The sequence below is a fragment of the Pseudopipra pipra genome, chromosome 4, assembly GCF_036250125.1.
Source record: "Pseudopipra pipra isolate bDixPip1 chromosome 4, bDixPip1.hap1, whole genome shotgun sequence".
Lineage (NCBI taxonomy): Eukaryota > Metazoa > Chordata > Aves > Passeriformes > Pipridae > Pseudopipra > Pseudopipra pipra.
The window spans coordinates 50082815-50101892 of NC_087552.1; the positions used below are offsets into that span (position 1 = coordinate 50082815).

At 38.3% G+C, this 19078-nt stretch overlaps 1 long non-coding RNA gene across 4 annotated transcripts in view; it reads right to left on the reverse strand.

The window, feature by feature from the left end:
* Window positions 1-18980, reverse strand: part of LOC135413329 (uncharacterized) — a 50190-nt gene extending 31210 nt beyond the window's left edge. For 2 of the 4 annotated variants that reach the window (XR_010430178.1, XR_010430179.1), the window contains exons 1-2: window positions 9663-15229; window positions 7411-9016 (exon numbers count right to left, since the gene is read on the reverse strand). This is a non-coding gene — a long non-coding RNA (uncharacterized LOC135413329). Of the gene's footprint in view, window positions 1-7410; window positions 9017-9662; window positions 15230-17769 lie in introns of those variants that run through there. The other 2 variants (XR_010430181.1, XR_010430180.1) reach the window with 2 other exon arrangements.
* Between the last annotated feature and the right edge of the window lie 98 nt (window positions 18981-19078).

Genomic DNA, 19078 nt, shown 5'->3' on the forward strand with positions numbered 1-19078 from the left:
CCTGTTTGGGACTGTTCCTTCTCATATGCTAAGGCTATGTCAAAATGTTCTTAATCATGTGGACAGGTGCCTGCCTGGCTTTTATTTAGCAATATAGATATAACTTGTGGGGGCCCCCTGGTGGTCTAGTGGTTAGGATGCAGCGCTCTCACCACCGCGGCCCGGGTTCGATTCCCAGTCAGGGATACTCCCCCGGGCAGATGGAGCTCGTCAGCCCTGTAAGGCCATCCATCCAAGAGAAGGTCACTCTAAACAAACCTACGTCCTGAGGACCTCGCTGCCACCATCTGAGCTTAGCTCGGCCCCGGCAGATGAACCTTAGGATTAAAGGGTGGGCTCAGTTCAGCGCACACTGTGTCTCACCTAAAAAATCCACTGCGCAGGCTCAAAGGGTAATGACCTTTCCCAAATCTTCGTTCGCGAAGACTGGCCATACTTATACATACTAGATATAACTTGTGTGGATAAAAGTCTCCAGGGGAAAATGCTCCATATATCCCACAGCAGTAATTTCATTCCCATTCTTTTAAGCAATAATCACCCTTCATACTCCTTCGTATGGGTCACGTACTTGGGTCAGTATGCAGGACTAGGGTGAGGACTCCCTTCCTCACTTCTTGTGGCTATTGTGAGTAGGTCCTGCCTCTGCAGGCACGAGGTCTCAGCTGTCCATCCATGAAGAGGCTATGTTCTTGGCTGAGGACCCAAGTCACAGCCAAGCCCAATTTATGTATACAGACAATGTTGCTCAGCAACTAGTTGATACTTGTGATCTTGGCATTCAAATTACATTTACTATCACATCTGTTAATCTGCCTAAAGTTTGGGATCAGATTATAGAGTGTGTTCCCATGCTTATTTTTCTTCAGTCAAATTGGCTACTGAAAGAAAAGGGAATTTTATCTGAGTCATTGCAGAATAAACCCTCAGGTCATGAGCGGCCACCTTACATACTAGATACTTCTAATATCTAGGATAATCCAGAAATCCTACTGCAGTTAAATTAATAATGAGGATGTGACCTCAGAAAAAACCCCAAAACATCTAGACTCTCATGACATTTGGAAGCGCAATTCTCTGAGATAAAGGCACCACTAAATAGTGAAAGTGCTAAAACCTGTGAAACATTATTGAAGTTAGTATATTGTCTCTTGTTCCACTTGTAACCCTCTTGGATAGGATTGTGTGAAGCAGCAGACTTGGTTTAATTGAGACACTACAGAAGGCAGTGTTCTTCTGGTGTTACTTTAATTACAACAGAAGGAAAAATAGCAATAGTAGAAAGTACTTGAGTAGTAATTTCAGCAGATACATTGGCAATAATAAGAAATCTCATTCTTGCTTATCATTGTCAACAGGGGGGATATTGTTCCTTCAGCCCTTTCCAGTGAATCACCAGGTTATCACAAATCAGTCCCTGAGTGCTATTTCAATAGCATGAATTAGAGAGATGAGCTATTTTCTGATGTAGTCTCTATCTGTTCATTTTATAATCTGTTCATTTAAAATGGCTTTTTCCAGTTGATAATATAGGAAATTAACTTCCTATGTCCTCCTGTTGCCTCCACAGACACATTATTTCCAGGGAGCAGTATCTCCTGGACATACACAGTACAGCAATTTCTACCACTACATGTCACCATGAAGATTATAATGCTAGTCATAATGATTCCTCTGCAACAGTGAATGAGAAACAAGAAACTTGAGATGGATCTAGAGGCCAGAAATGTTTATTACTTGCCCACTTTAAAAGGATGTTAATTTGGAATGGGTAGTAATTTGAGCTCAGTGATAGACATAGGATAGGACAGGATGACCTGTCATCCTCAGACCCCTGATGAGAGAGAGTTCAGACTAGGGCTGAACATTAAGCAATGAGGACATGTTCCAGTTTAGTACATGTTTTAAAAGCAACTAAACATAAAGGCTCCAAATATTTTAGGTGTCTCTTTGCATTCTTTTAAGAGCTGAAATTAAAATTTCAAAGGAATGAAGCAATCTTGTTTTTCAAGCTCTACAAAAGAGATATATTCTTGCATAAAGAAAGCAAAAGCCTTGCTCCTTAAAAATATCCTTAAAAACATATAGGGTGGAAACTACTTCACCCATAGACTTACACCTCTGTATGGCAATCCCCTATGCCAGAGCTGTCTCAAATATATTTGAAGAAACAGTGTTATCAGTTAAAAAGCCTTTTTTATTTTTTTACAACTACAGTGTCTAGTAGGATGTCTAAGAACTGGGATCCACTACATTGAAATGTTTTATCAGAAGTTTCTTTCTTTCTTTTTGAGATAAAGCAGTTTCAAGGAAAAAAATAAAGAGAATGTCAATAATTCAACATTCTTATATTCCCATCTCTTTTCTGATGTTGAAGCTCAAACCATATTTTACAGTAAAGCTAGTGTCTCTTGAGTAGGACAAGGACAGTGAGCAAGCTATTGATGTATTTCATAGAACAGCCGATATTGCTGAAAAAGGCAATCAATTCAAATGAATTCCCTTTCTTCCTGCATCCTGGTACCCAAACATTCAATTGACTCTGCTGTAGCTATTGTGAAGTGTCAATCTAAAATGTTAAAATGAGATTATTGGAAATGTTCTTTTAAATCTCTTGAGTAACAGTAGGCAAAAGTAATCCAGGCTATACTTTCATAGAACAGTGTTAAAATTTGATTACTTATAACTCAGATTTCTTTAACCTGTATAACTAATGTCATCTCTGCACAAAAAGCAGTGATTTATTTGTTCAGCAGTGCCTCTGGGATGGAAGCAAGTATTGCATACTAGGGCTGAAATATGCAGTCTATATCACAAGAGTTCATTGGCAGATACTCATGAGATGGAGTTGCAGTCATGTCTCTTGAAATTAAAGAGAGAAAAGATTCCTGTTGGTCATTGTGACTGAATTTATTAAACGGCTTTTCAGTTTGTTTAAAGACAGTTCCTAAATTAACACAATTTACTTAGATAGCTGGTTTCAAATAAATCTGACATATTTGTGTCCCTGGCTTGATGAAATTTAAGCATTATTTTGACTCTAGTTGTCTGTTTAAACGTTTATTTGGACAGGAATACTTATCAAAGATGCAAATGCACCATAAAAAAACTTAGAGGCTAATAGCAGAACTATAGCTATAAATCCAGAGTAAGAGAAACACAGTTATTGCCCAGTTTGTCTCTTCTCAGACCAGTTTTAGGGGCTGATTATTTAATGCACTAATTCAACCTTATAGTGCATATGAAAACATATGCTCAGCATTTTACTATATTGAAATAACAAGGGATAAAATCTCTTTGAAATGGCTGGGGAGACATTCGCTAGACATTCTAAAATGAGTTTTTATGAAACTCCTACATGTGAGTGAGAAGTTGGTTAACAGGTCTTTTAAGTACTCTAGTGAGCTAGCTTTAAAATTAGTGCTTGCTTTGCAATCACCTTTACATAGCACAGCTTGCATTTTCATGCAACACTTTCCTGTGTCAAGTTGCATAAGCCACTGAATTTTAAACCTTTTCTCCAAAAAAATGTTTTGTGTGACTTCTATATTAGACAATAACAATAGGAATAGAATAGTATTTCTCTGCAGCACAAGAAATTCAAACACAAAAGCCTTTATTTTACGGTGTACATAATTTGAATTAATTAATCGATTAAAAGAATTTGCATCAATGGGGAATGGAGTCTGTCACCTATAGGCAGAAGCTTGGAGGTTAAATTCAAGTAAGAATTTACAGATTTTGCTGTTTCTACTTTGCTAGTTACTTAGACGTTTTCTGCTTTATCAGAAATAGAAGGGATGCTGAGCTTTTCTGTACAATTGGAGCAACTGTCCTTGAAAATCCAAAAAACCCACCCACCACTCTGCATCCAAATTAGACAATTCTGAAGCACATGGGGAAAAGAAAGAGTAACTTAACTTTTCTCTCTGTTTTTAATTTTTTTAAGCAATTTCTTCAGGAATGTCAGTGAGAATTACAGAGAATAAAAACTTTCGTGTGTGTGTGTGTGTAATTTTTTTTTCTCTATTTGCTTGTTTGTTTGTTTGCTTTTGGGTTTTGTTTTTGTTTGTCTCCAGAACACAATGTTTCTGGAAAGAACTTGTATAAAGTGTATCCATCTGACTTCTGAACGTGTTTTGATAGCAATACCCAGGAAACTTGTCATGATCTCCATCCTGTTTGGTCATTCCTTTTGTTTCTACCTAACAGCATGTAGTCCCATAGCTGAAATGGAGTTTGTTCTGTTGTGTGTTGATAGACAAGTTTCCACAGTATCACACAGAAATAGGACACTGAGTGGGGTGCCATTATGGGAGAGCTGGGTCAGAATGCATTTGGCAGATAAACATCTGCCTAGAGGGGAAGAACTAAGAGCCTCAGTATTTTCTAAAAGTAGATATCAGCTTGGTTTTTCAAGTGGTTGTAAGCTCAGGAGAAGACGTGTGTAACTATGAGGCAGCCGTTCTGGACCTTGTCTGAGGTCTCTCTCTTTCTGCATTCCCTATGTATTGAAGTACCTAACATGAGGTCTAGATTCTGCTTAAGTCCTAGTTTGGATACAGCCTCAACTGCCTGTCTTGGCACAGTGTACCTGGGACCTGGTTACTGTGCACACACCAACAACCAGAATAATGAGGGACAGGCCAGAACACGACACGTAAATGACCTATCTGAGGTGACCACTGCATATGCAGAGGGGACATTCACTCTCCGGAATACTACTCCTCTGGCTGTAAAGCACATGTATACAGTTAAATTGATTTCTTGAGTTTGTTGATATGTTTGCACTTTTCTGATACAAATAAAAATACTCTAGCTGAATAAAGGAAGAATTTCTAACAGTTATATCTCTTTAAAATGTATCACCATTGGCAAAGTGAAACACACAATTCTGTTCAATATATGTAAGGCAATTCTCACCAATTTAATACTGTTTACATGGGAATTATACCCTTCTGCCTTCAGGCAGACCTGTAAAATCAAATGGTACAATTAGAGCTACAGGACACATTCACTGGTTGGTTGCAATCAAGATAAGGCTTGGACACTATGGTGGATTTTAATTTGTAAAGTGTATGGATTCCTTCCCTAAGGGTCTGAGAAATGAAACCATGAGAAACATTTTGTTAGTAGGCTTAAATTCACTATATATCTCCACTGAGAAGTTTTTAGAGGTCTGCAAATTGAAAATGTTTGGAAATAAACTGCACTAGGTCATTATATAAAAGGAGAGGCAGAAGGATGATAACAATATGTATTTCCAAACTTTATTTGGAAATCTGGGCCCTTTATTGGAAACATAAAAGTGTACAAGTTAGACCAATGATCCCTGTGTTCTCATAGTATTGGGAGAACTAGAGGTTCAGTCTGTGCTTGTTAAATGTAAAATGTCCACAGAGGGCCAAAGGCTTGCTTGGCAGGTGAGGGATGTAGATGAATGGAAAGGAATGCTGGCCACCAGCTGACTGCTGGTGTCAGCCTATCCGCAAACAGCCTGGATATTGCTGAGATTTAGTTGTATTGTAGTCATCTAAGCCTGGAGAAGTGCTTTTGTCATTTTAAATCTAAATAAACCCCTTCATCCATTAGGGGAAGATGCTGGATTTTGAGCTGTGGGTTCATTTTTTGAAAGCTTGGGCACTTCACTGAATCTCCAGGTGGACAGCCTTCATGCTGCAGATTAGTACCAAAAGCAAAATTCTTTACCTGGGAGCTGCACTGCCCTGGAAATGCTTTTTCTGAATAACTAAGGCAGTTTCTTCTGGGCAGAGCATGACTCAGACTTCAGCAGTCCCTCTCCTGGCCAAGTGTGTGAACAACAATTCCTTGAGCTCCAGGAGACATCTCCTTATTTTTAACTGATACTTAATTGCTTTTTTTGCTGCAGAAAGGCACAACTTCAAGTTATGCTTTTAACTTCAAGTTTTATGAATGTCCTACTACATTTATCCCCGTATTTTCTTCTTTAAAATATGGGTACTGTCTTTTATAAAATCAGAAAATAACATGTTGCACAAACTTGTCTGTATTTCTGGTACTTAATTCTGAATTAGGACCTGGAACTGAGTTGATAGTGGTTGTAAGCTACTCTCTTAACTGTATCCCATATTAATAGCAGCCCAAAGTAATTGAAAACTGTTCTTTGTATTTATTCTTACTCATTTACCTTCTTTAATTAATCAAGGTTAAAAACAAGGCTGTAGAATAGAATTCACTGGGGAATACATCCCCATGTGAGACAGGAAGAGAGGGGGAATTCCTGACCATTGAGAATGGCTTTGACAGACGATGACACTGTAGGAAATATCAAAATACTCAATCCAGCTTGCATGTAATGAAACAACAGTATCCAATCCAGCCAGTAAAGAAGCTTTTTCAACAGAGTAAATACTTCTGTCCCTCTTTCACCTTTGTAAAACTGACTTCTTACTACTAAAACCCATTTTTGTTCTACATTTTCTTGTTTCAATTACACACAATTCTATGTCCAGGTATCTCTGAACCTCTGGTTTCTACTTTTAGCCTTAGATATCAAAGTTCTTAATTGAATTTTGTGAGATAATTTACTTTCCTTATTATGGTCTTCCATTAACCTTCCTCATTTCTCTGAGATTTATTATCTATTCTTTGCTTGCCAGTGGCTGGAATACATTTGCCATTTGCTCTTGAGAGTTCTGGGTATGGTAAGGGGGATATGTATTCTAATCACATTCACTCTTAAATGACTTCGCTAACATTTTTCATTCATTTTTTACTTACTTGATCCCTTTTGGGATGGAAATGAACAATGCATATCTGCTTAATCAAAATCAGGTGTAATCAATCACAGGTTTTTTGTGCGTGTGTATATATTTATATTTAAAAATATAAACCATGGTTCATTCTTTCAGATCAAGAAAAAATAAATTTGAGGGAGTAGGATTTCAAAGAAATTGTGGTGATGTTGTAGGGTCAGTAATTTTTGCTACACAATAAAATGACAATAAGATGCTATATTGTTAAAAATATTATTTTAGACATGCTTTGGCAGTTTTGTAAAAATACTCTCCTGTTCAGCAGAAGATCTACACACTTGATCTTCACCCATGCATGCATTTTCATGAAACTTGAGAAACCTCACTTATTTCTGACTTGTGAAAGCACTTATTTTACTCTGCTGAGGCATTCAGAATATATGTGTTTAGAAAATATACAACTGTGATGTCACCGCATCCACACTGAGCCTTAAGGGGAATATCCTAAACTTATTAAACAAGGAAAAGAGCTGAAGTTTGTTCTCTATGTCTTTTGGAATAAGGTAGAGTTTGTTTCAGCCAGCTAAATCTCAAAAAAAAAAAAAGAGGTAATTTTGTGTTTAAAAGCTCTAGAGCAGACATGGTAAACATTTAGCATAATAAAATTGCTTACCCAACATATTTTAATATTATCTCTTTTCCTTAACCATAATGAGCTGACTTAGTGAGGTTGCCTGGAAAAAAAAAGGCAGATTTCATATGTATGTTTCAAATGGAATCAATATACATTATTTATTCTAATAAAATACAATTTTCTGTGAAGACAGCTCTTTCCAAAAACCTGACAGTGGTGGTATTTAAATACCTGTGCAATAGATGTTACTGTTGTTGCCAGACTAACATTCATCAAAAGTGTTTGTAGGTTCTTATGTTAAAGTATGCTTCTCAGTTTTGTACCATATTTATTATAACATTATTGCTATCACTAATTAGGTTTTATTTTTCTTCTACCACCAAGACATAGTGCCGAAATCTTCAAGATGTATAGAAATAAAACACCTCACTCTGCTCCTGCCTATAGCTTTCCGAGTCAACACTCTCTTTCAGTAGACAATATAGTTGAAGATGATAAAAGACGGGTTTCCAATATTTTCAAAGTTTAATCAAAGAATGAGAAATATAGCCCAAACCAGCAAACACTGAGGAAAGGGATGTTAAAACTGCTGTTTTACTCCCTTTTTCTTAACAACTATTCTGTTTGTCCCTCTTACAGTCTTCCATTGCAGCTGTTCCACTTTGCTAGAAAACCTCTACTTTCGTGGGTACATCTACTAAAAACCTGTGGATACCCACCCCTTTTGTCCTTCAGCAGCAACATCTCTTTTTTGCTTTGGTGTTTTCTAGTGACACCTTATCAGAGTTTCCTGTCTCTCTTTGAAAACTCTGGACTTCCTTCTGCAATACAAGTAGCCCTGTCATTTCAATGGCCCTTTTGGACAGATGTTCCACGTTTCAGTTTGTCCTTCTGAAACACCCATTTAAAAGCTGATCATTATTATTTCTGACAGGGTCACGTAAGCATCTTATACTGAGGTACTAAAGCTTTATTTATCCAGCAAAAATCTTCCTGGTTTGTTCTAGGATCACATTTCCTTTACAGTGCCACTTTACATCAGTGATTCAGAACCTTCTTCTCCGTTTCTGAGTAGTGAACACTGAATTTAGCAACACTATAAAGAAGCTACTTACAAACATGGGACATGAAGACCCTGCCACAGGTGCAGCATCCACCAGACACACCACCTAAGGGGGAATCCAGCATGCCTGGAACCCCTGCACATGTTCCTTCGACAACCTCCCTGCATCCATGCCCCTGTTCATAGTGCAGTAGTAGTGGTCACTATCTCCTGAGCAGACTTTGAGGATCTTGAGGAATCTTCCATGAGAGCTCTTCCTTTCTCCTTCCCATCACTTTGTACATACAGACTTATTTCTATTCCTCTCACCTTTAATGTTTCATGCCTTCTGAATAAAATACAGTAATTCACAAGGTCTTAACTATTCAAGGCCATAAATGTTTCATTTTAAACTATTATCCTTGAAGTCTTTGAACTACCCCGAATTCAGCATTCATTTTCCTGGGTTACTTGCCTTAAGTTAATTAGTCTTCTGTGCTCAGTGTCCACATCTTTGATTTGTTTTAGAGGCTTCCTTACTTGCTCAGAAAAAGATTTCTTCTTTCTGCATGTGAGTGAAGTATAAAAATGGTCTTCAGTATTCTGCAAGAATATTAATTCAGGAAGATGAAAATCATATTGTCATTCTCTATGAGAAACCTATTATTATATCACCATTAAGTACTGATTAAATATACATTGTCCTTGTATAAATATATTATGCTAATAGTCCTTCCATGATCTTATAATACTTCAGGATTATTCCAAACTCAATACATGTAAAAAATTCCAATTTTTCAGTTGATAATATATTAATTTTCCTCTACATAGTCCATCAGATCACAGGTACAGGAAGGACATTTTGGAGCATAGGCAGAACTTTGGATTTTAAATATGTTTCATAAAAACTGTATGAAAATCATAAAGGTTTTAGGGGGACTCATCCTGATACATCTAGTATAGAGCAACCTGCAGACAAACCTGAATTAAAAGCACTAGAGCCATGGAGTTACTGATCATCAAGTGTTCACCCTGCCATCTCAAAAGCGCCAATGTTATCAGGCGATTTTTGTCACTCATATTGCCAAATTCTACACTCTTAACAGAATCTGAGCTACTTTAAAGCTTCTTCACATTTCTCTGCCAAATAACTGCAGTATAGGGATGCTCTCACTCAAGCACAAGTATTTGAGTGGAATAATGTGCTAGTCCCTGCCATTATTCTGTGAAATATATCCAAAGGACTCACCTTCAAACGAGTCTCTGAAGTGAAAAGCCTTGGAAAGAATTACGGACCCTGTGGAAGTCAAGAGCGTTGGTTGGGGGTTTTACACTACAACTTGGGTTGCCAGTTGACTGGAATGCAGAGATACATAAAAACTTGAGGAAAGATACAACAACATTCAGTTGGTTGCATACAATTAAGATGAATGTTTTACAAAGTGCATTTATGACAGAACTGAACTAAAAAAACACATAAAGTAATGGAAATTGCAAACAAGCAGAGTTTGTTTAAATATGGTGTTGGAATAGTATTCAGGATCAACCTCATACATACTCTTTCATTTTCAGCCACATAAAATGCTGTTGTGTCATTTGAGGAGAGTTACACAGCTTTATAAGTACTGTTCACACTTTTTGAGACATGTTCTCAACACTGCTGGTGTATTAGTGAAGTACAAAATTCTTCATTGCCAAAATATCTTTTCAGTTTAAGTGATGGAGCACCAAAGACTCATTTTACATTTAAAATAATGTACACAAAATTAAAAGAAATAACTTTGAAATAGTAATTTTTCCAAAGTTTTTATGGTGTAACAGAGGAGAAGCTTGAAGCCTGTAATTTCTTTCTTAAAATGTAACAGGGTGGTAGAAAATGCAGGAAGCTGAGAAGAAAATCACTCTAAAGAAAAAAGACACTTAGGTAAGAGACATGTATTTAAATAAAATTTTTTATGGTCTCTTTGTATAGCTTGATCCATTTGATCTTTTTTTTTTTTTTTTTTTTTTTTAATGCAGGATAAGAATGATTTTGAGGAAATGTTGTGTTTATACGTGAATTAAAGATAGACCTGCCACTGTGCAGAAAGGAATTATTTAATATCTATCATTTCCTAAATGTACTCATGAGAGACTGGATTGAGTGACATAAAACCAGGGAAGAAATATGTTCACTGCAATCCAGACTACTCCAGTGAAAATATGTAAAAGCTACAAGTCTGCCAAAGACTATTTCACCTGTTTTCTTTAGTTTCTTGAAAGCAACTTGTTGGTGGGTTTTGGTAGACTGATGTCCTAGTTAGCTACTTATTTTAATAATAACCTAGGCTTTAGGTTCACAGCAGTAGAAAGGTCGTTATGCAGAGGCCTCTGTAGTCTTTTAAAATTTCAAAAATTAAATAAGACTCCATTCAGCTACAATTTTTTTCCTTGAAGACAAACTGTGGTTGGGAATTGTAACAGCCATCTACAATTTTTTGTGGAAGTAATCCTGCTGGTTAAATACATAATTCAAAAAAACACACAGTCAAAAATATCATGATATGAGGTTCCTGGTGAACTGTTACCTGTGGTAAATGGGAAACAAAAGAGAGGAGTGGGAATTCTGTGAGATGTGTGGAGTTGAAAGTTGGAGATATGTGACTTGGCAAATTAGATTAAAAATAGACTTTCTTCCTTCGTGTCTCTCCAGTGTCTTGCATCTCAGATCAGTGTTCCCCTTCTCTGGTGTTTATGTCAACAAATTCGGGCTTTTAGGGAGAGCCAGCACTGGGGAGAATCTTGCCCCAGCTCCCAAGTGTGTTTGTGACTTCTGGCCATGCTCATGCCTGCTTTTTGATACACTGGCAATTTTAGGTTAGCTAAAAGCTTCCTTCATCAGATGCACTCCCCCGGGAAGAATCTGTCCTCATGCACCCACAGCATTTCTCAGGGCTTCCAGGAAAAAAGGGACTTGCAGTGCACCAGATCAAGCATCTGAAGTCAGATGGCACAGTGAGAAAATTGTGTGGAGGAAAGAGGGAAATTTAATCAGGGAAGAGAGGTCTGTCGCTGTGTTCCCAAAATTTGGCATGCAGTTTTGTCCACCCATGCCAGGGACTGGCCAGGCCAAGGTGAGGACCTGTCCAGGTTCTTAGACAGTAGAGACCATCAGAAAAGCTCAGAGCATAAAGCCAGGTACCACAATTAGAACATAAAAAGTTCTCTCTTCTCAAATAATCTTGGTGATGTTTAATAAACTCTTACCCTGGGCACCCCTTTCTGTGTGGCAGATTTGAACAGCACCTTGCAGAGGTTTTGGGTAACACACCACTTTGTAGGCAATAGCATAATATTTTGCTAGCAAATGCTCTCTTGTGTCCAGCAGTTGCTACCCAGATGCTCACAAATGTAATACCGTGTTGACACAAACTATCTGCCTTGTGCAACTATTTATACATTCTCACTACACTAGTGAGATGTGAGGGGAGTCCTGTTTTTCCTTAAAAATCCCTTTGCGCTTACAGGCAGTTCTGACTCAGCTTTGTGAAAATGAATATTAAAATGCAGCCCAGTTTTCTCCCCTTTTGGAGCATGGATGGCTACTGCAGACTCAGATATGAAAGAGAAAGCATGTTTTGGATTCCCTTTGGATTCCCTCCCTCACTCTTTCACTAGTGATTCATTACTCGAAAGGAGAGGAAAGCAAATCAGGACTGTTAATACCAGCTGTCATCCATTTATCTGGTTATTTATTTATTTTAGCCTAGGGCATTCTCAAAGCAATAGAATGGGGCTGGACTGAGAGTGACCAAAGACTGAAGCTTTTTCTATGGCCCAGGGCTGTATTGGGCATTTGCACATATGGAAGTGAGTAGAGATGAGATGGAGAACTTTCATTCACATAAAGATCTCTTGCACTAAAGCATGGAAGAGTGAAGGAAGGGTTCATACTGCCAGCTTAGGTTTGTGCCAGTAGCAATCATTGGGTACTTCAACCTCCTCCAGCAGAGTTGGCTGAGAATGTGTCTAACCAGCTGCTCAGGAGCTGGGGTGGTTCTCATCCTCCCAGCTTGGGAGTTCCCTGATCTCTCTATCTCTTGGAGCAGTAAGGAGCAATTTAGGAAACAGCAATACATGGAGCAGGCACTAAAATCCAGCAGCTTATGCCATTGACTTTACTATGATTTGTCATCCTGAATAATATGTCATTTGCAGTGTGCCAAAAAGCTACTTCTCCTTTTAAATGCATAAAACCACTATAATGGCAGTTAATTAACCTAGATATATTTATAATAACTCCCAGCTTTTGCAAAATATGTGTGAACTGCTATAGAGTACCGTTACGCTTCTAAGCAATTATATGGTTTATATATTTTTCTAAAAACCATAGGACATAGAACAACAGTCTTCCTCCTAAATTTTGCTACCTAGACTTTATAGAAGTAGCTATATTTGTAGCTATAGTTGACTCAAGTATGGAGCGATGTGATTTTTTCTTGTTCTTGTTGAAGCTAGGTAAGACATTTCATATTAGAGCTGTCTTCTGATTATTTGTTGTAAGTGATAGAAGAATACCTTTGTGTGTTGTTTTAGCTAACATTAGTCACAGACAGGAGGAAACTCTTTGAAGTCCTGGGAGGCAGAATAATTTTTAAAATACAGACTTTTTGCCACCCAAGATAAGGTAATCTTGGATCAGCAACGAAAGCTTTCCTGACTAGGAGAAGTTATTGAACAGACTGCTAACTGAATTCTGGTCATTCTTTTAAGTAGCACTGAAACGAGCCCAAAGGCTGGAATTTTTTTTATCAGGAATTTAGAAAAGCATCCATTTTTTTAAAGTAAAAATTTAAATGCCCTCCTAGTAGGAATAAAAACCCCATGATTTTTTTCTGCTCAAAACCTGTCACTGCCAGACCTGCAAATTTCAGCACTTTTCAGGCAGTCTGAAGGTCTACATTGTACTTGTTGTTCTAAAGTGACTTGTGCTTGTTCACGAAAAACAGTATATTTTGAACCAGTTTATCTGAAAAGTTCATCTCTCATTAATTCCTTTGTTTGTCATACTATACTCCATTTAACTTTCTGCTTGTTTTTACTGATCTTTCATGTTGCTGAATCCCCAAAAGCAGAATTTAACTAATTAATTAAATATTTTAAACATAGAAATACCACTGTTCAATTGCATCATCTGCCTATAGGCTGCATTATGGTGGGACAAAAAGATATGCAGAAGCATGTCCTCTCGGAATTCGACTGGGACCCTGAGGTTTAGGCAAATCCATTGGTCATTGATAAATTTGTGCGCATCGAACATTATTAAGGATGGCTGGTATTAGCTAGTGACAAGGGGAGATGAGGCTTTTGCAGAAGGAAAGACAACCATTGACAAATGATTCCTCATATTTCCAGACTGCGAGTGGCACTTGGCAATTTTGTGGGCAACACAAAATGGCAGAAGTCTAGTGTCTCACCTTTCTTTGTATTCCTGGAAAAAGGGTTGACCATAAATGGCCCTATATTTGTAAAACTTTCTCTAAATATCAATCTCATTGTAGTAATAGAAGGGGATCTTGTTTTGAACTTCAAAATATATTCAAACAAAATAAATCTCAATGTAGTTCCATGTTGTAATGCTGCTTTTTAGAAATTAAGTATATTTCTATCCCTGTAAGAAACAAGCTCTACTTCCCCCAAACTGGACACTTGAAACATGATACATCATGAATCTGTGTTGCTTTACATGAAAAATGTCTTCAGAGTCCAAGGAATATTTAAGTGAACAGCTGAAAGATAAAATACATTGTTTTTGTACAAGTAACGCAAATGTGATTATATTTATGAAACATTTTAAAATATATTTGCATTTTCTGCATTCTGTCTTATCTACCCAAGCAAAAGTTTCATTTTGCTGTAAAGTCACTTTTAGCCTATTGTGATATGTGGTCTCCTTAGAGATATAAAACAGAAAACAGGAAGGAAACTATTGCTTTTACGAAAGCAGATCTCCCCTTCCTCTCACTCAGAACAAGAGCTATTAGCCAGTTCTATTCATCTGAGCTCTCCTGTCACAGCCAGTGCACGTGTTGGATTGTCCTCTGCCGCTTGCCTTATATTTGTCCCATGAAGGAAGATCTACTCTAAAAGGATGATGTAATTCTCACTACTACTAACAGCAAAGAGTCTCTGCTCACTTTTTCTTTAGATCTCAGTGCATTTGGAGAAAACTAAAAATCCTCACGTGGTATTTAAGGTTCAAATCTGGGAGAAGTATAATCCTGGGAAAGAAAAAACATTCATCAATATTTAAGGTGGGAAAGCTCATTTCAATTTCCTGTTCTGCTGAACTTCCCAGTGCACATTGGAAAGTAACTTCAAGCTGATTACACGCAGTTGAAATAAAGCTGGCACTGGCCCCTTACTTTTGTTCTTCAGTCAGGAAGTCTGTATGATAGCTAGAGCTTTTGAACAAACACAGCAGCTCTTCCCAATCCATGAGTGTCACAGTCAGATGGAAAACTCCGAAGACTAAAAGTTGCTCAGGCACTTACAACAGAGAGTACGGCATAAAGCTGTAAGATTTTTCTTGCATTCTTGTTTATTATACTAGCATCTACTGTTGAATGGCACATTTCAAAATAATTTCACCTGAGGAATTTGGGGTGCAGTCTTGCATAGAGTCAGTGACTGGAAGAGTTTTGGAGACCCGAGTCTTTTTTTCTTACAGAAATCTGATTTCCATCATCATTCTTTGGGACATAATTTGGAGCTGCTCCTGAAAAGAAGCAGTTTTCCCCTTCTTTTTGCTCAAATTAACGTTCATGTACCTGCATGATGAATTGACTTGGTCAAAACTAATTCCCCTTTCAATGTTTTGTTTTGTCATTATTTACAGAAACAAAATAAAATAATATACATGTTTAAAATTGCACAGAAATTATATCTTGGATACATATCTCAAACACTTGCATTTATGCACAGATGTTTAACTAATTAATACAAATAGAAATTTTAAAAGGATAAATAAAACAGTCTATTAAAAATAATATCATATCGAGATATGTTTTATGTGTTATTAGAGATAAGAAATATAAAAAGCATAATTTTTACTAAAAAAATCCACTGCTATATCACATACAAAAATTTCTGATCTATCAATTCGATTTTGATGCTGAATTTAGCTCAGTTGTTTAGAGCATAATGCTAATAACACCAAAGTCAAACAGGGGTTTGATCCCTGTGTGGGCCATTCACTAAAGAGTTGGACTCAATGATCCTTGTGGGTCCATTACAACTCAGAGTATCCAGTGATTCTGTAATTTTCACACATATACATCACTTCCTTGAACTCCATTGACTATTGTTTATTTCCTTACAGCTCAGAGTGCTGCTGGCCTAGATATAAGGGTGGGGATTATTCTCAGGCAGTACAAAGTAAATGATGATTACCTCAATCTGCCAAAATTTTTGTCTGTAACTGTTATACTGCAGACTGTACCCCAGATCAGCATTGTGTGTTAAGTTCTGTTTTGCATTGCTTGATTATGTCCATGACAGAAAATGATTACTGTCACCTCCCTAGTGGCTACAAATTGAAGGTATTGGTTTCGAGTAATTTATTTTGCCTGAAAAATGGTATAACTTTTTCATATAAAGGATTCCTTTAAGTACTGTTTCAAAGGAAGCATTCAATCTAGTGTTCTGCAGTCTGGATAATGACTAGTCTGGGCTTAACCTCTCTTGTGTTTCTATTACCTCTAAACTGTAAGAAGTGCTTATGAAATGTCACATACCTACCCTGCTATTCAATTTGTGCTCACATCTGAAGTCTTTCAAATCTCACAAAAGAATTGGTAACATCATTTATCAGCCTGTGCACAGTTTTGAGATCCTTGGCAAGGAGGAATAATAGGATTGTAAAATCCTTTGTTTGTTTTTAAGATTTTTTAAATATCAAAATAAGAATTGAATTCTATTTCTATATTTCAGCAAATATACTGCCTCCAGTGGACTATTTCAAGTCCTATTCAAACCAAGGGCATGATTCTCTACCTTCCAGGGCACTTGCATCAGGACTCAGAAGCGTCTCACAAACCCTAGTGATGTGTTGGATGCCGCATATCACTTAGAGCTAATTGAAATTCAGTAGTGAATGACAGCATTCAATATCACACCACGAATATTAATGCAGAAGGGAAGGTTCCCTGTTGACTTTGCACCTGAGAGGACCAAAGCACACTGTTTCTAACTGACGAGAGCTAACACATCTAGTATTTGTGAGCCATGCTTGCATGTAACCCCAAAAAAACAATAAAACCTCACCACTACCACACTTTTCTCCCCAAATGCTTTCCAGTTCTTCAACAGCACAAGTTATAAGCATGTAGAACTAGCATAACAAACCTTCTCTCTGTTAGTAATTACATTGCCTCTGATTTCTCACACTGCCACAGTAGTCCCTGTGTGTCTCTGTACTCAGCTTTCCTGTGATTTGGGATGCCCCATAGGGCTGTCCAACTTGTCTAAAATGGGAATGAGAAGTTATTTTCAAGTTTCAAATCTGAAGCATGACTTCAGTGCATGAAGCTATGGCAAATCTCAAAGAACATCACAGGTAATAATTGTGATTAGAGCCTAAAACCCAGTACATTTTTCTTGGGGAAGGCTGTGAAAATAAGCTCATTATAAATACATACCTACCCCATGTGGCCTTTGAAGAATGACAATATGCTATCACAGCAACATGGAGCCACTGTAACTGCTTTCCTTAATGACAGTGTTTTTCTACTTTTTGATGCAACTCACATATGAAAATTAGATTACAGTTTCAGTATTATAGTTACTGGAAGTGTGTTTTTGGAAAGGAATGCAATAAATACCCATGGAAAAAATATTCTTCTTTGATTAAATAGTGTATTTCCAATAAGAGTAAATAATGAAGATTCTTCACTTTTAGTGGTTTTTTTTCCTGCATTTTAATATTTGTGAAGCCACCTTTACTTAGGACAAGTAATTTAAACTAGTTTTCTTTACTGTGAGGGTTGATTCTGCATTTAATATCAGTTGTTAATTCCTAATACATGGAACTTACAGAAAGATCCAAAGAAGACTTTAGATTGACCATTGATGCTCAACTGACAATGAACAGAGCACATTTCACATCTGGACAGGGGAAGAAGAGGGCCTTGTACTTTAGACACAACCAGGGTTAGTTAGCGGCTGAATGAGTGTTCTTCAGATTTCAGTTTCTACACTTGTGTCTTTATCCGTGTCACTTCCCACAGTTTGGGCTGTCGTTTTACTGGTTATTTTAAAACAAAGCCATTCAGTTCATTCCCTTTCTCTTCCCAGTCTTACTGCTAGTTATGAAATACCTCAAAGTTGGAAGTAACAAATTGTCTTGACAGCCCAAGAGCTTTTCTTCCTTCTTTTGTTTCTCATGCTCTGTTGTAGAGTCATTAAGCCACTAAAGGAGAAGGAAAACAAGGACACCTCCAGTTGCAAGCTTCAATAATTGGGAAGCAGAAAACAAATGTAAAACAGCAGAGAGAGGAGTAGGAAAAAGAATCCTCCAATTTTTAGTAGTTGATTCTATAGGTAACTGAAGAAATTTTTATTTCTTCTTTTCCTATCTCCCCCCCCCCCCCCCAGTGTCTGTGCATCCAATTTCACATGTTCATTCTGGAACTGTTGTTGATTCAGAAGCAAATCTCATCAAAACAACTTCAGTCAAAATGCAATAAGCAGGTAGGCCAGTGACATAAAGAGAGGATAACTGAGATTGGCACTTTGGGTAGTTAAGAGTGAAAGAAGAGGAGATAGATGGGGAATGGTTTAAAAAGAAATAAAAGCTGAAACATTACTGCCAGCATTATTTAATTATTTCCGAGTTAACAATGCAAAATGAGGATACACTAAATATAAACCCTTATCTTTAATTATCAAGCCTGTCCTGTTCTACTTGCTCTGGAAAACCTGAAATCGATGGGAATGAACCCTAGCAGCAGTCCAGTTACTAGCAGACTGTATATACGAAAGGAGGGCAACGTACTTTAAAACAGAATACAACAGAAAGTAATGCAATCTGAGGAGGGGAAAAAAAGCGAGGTTTGTTTCCTTGTCTGCCTGCATCCTGAGCTCACTTCAAATGACAGACTTTTCTTCTCTCTGCATTTCAATTAGACTGTGCCAATGGGCAAGTGGGGAGGGGAATGTTAATGAGGCAGCCGGGGAGCGGGGTGGGAGCCGAGGCTGGCGGCTCCCCGCTCCCGCCGCACACCGGGGAGCGCCGGGCGGCTGCCGGGGTTGTGCCCTGTCACACACGCACTTGACAAGGGGCTATTAAAAGGCTGAGGAGAGAGGGCCACGGAAAACGTCTTGTATCGTTTTGGGGAGAGCTTTCCGCCCCGTTCCTCGTTCGCGCACCGGCGACGTTGTCGCGCCCGCCCGCTCCGCGCGGGCTGAGAGGCCGCGGGAGCCCCCGGGGCCGGAGCCGCGGCTGGTCAGGGTGACTTGCATCTTCTCTGCCCCCCGCGCCGGCCGCGGGGGCGGTGGGCTCTGCCGTGGGCTCGATGTGCTCTGCCTTGGGCTCTGCCGTGGGCTCGCTGTGCTCCGCCGTGGGCGCGGCCCGCGCCGCCCCCGCCGCGCCCCGCGGGGCAGCCCCGCGCCCGCCGCCCCCCGCCC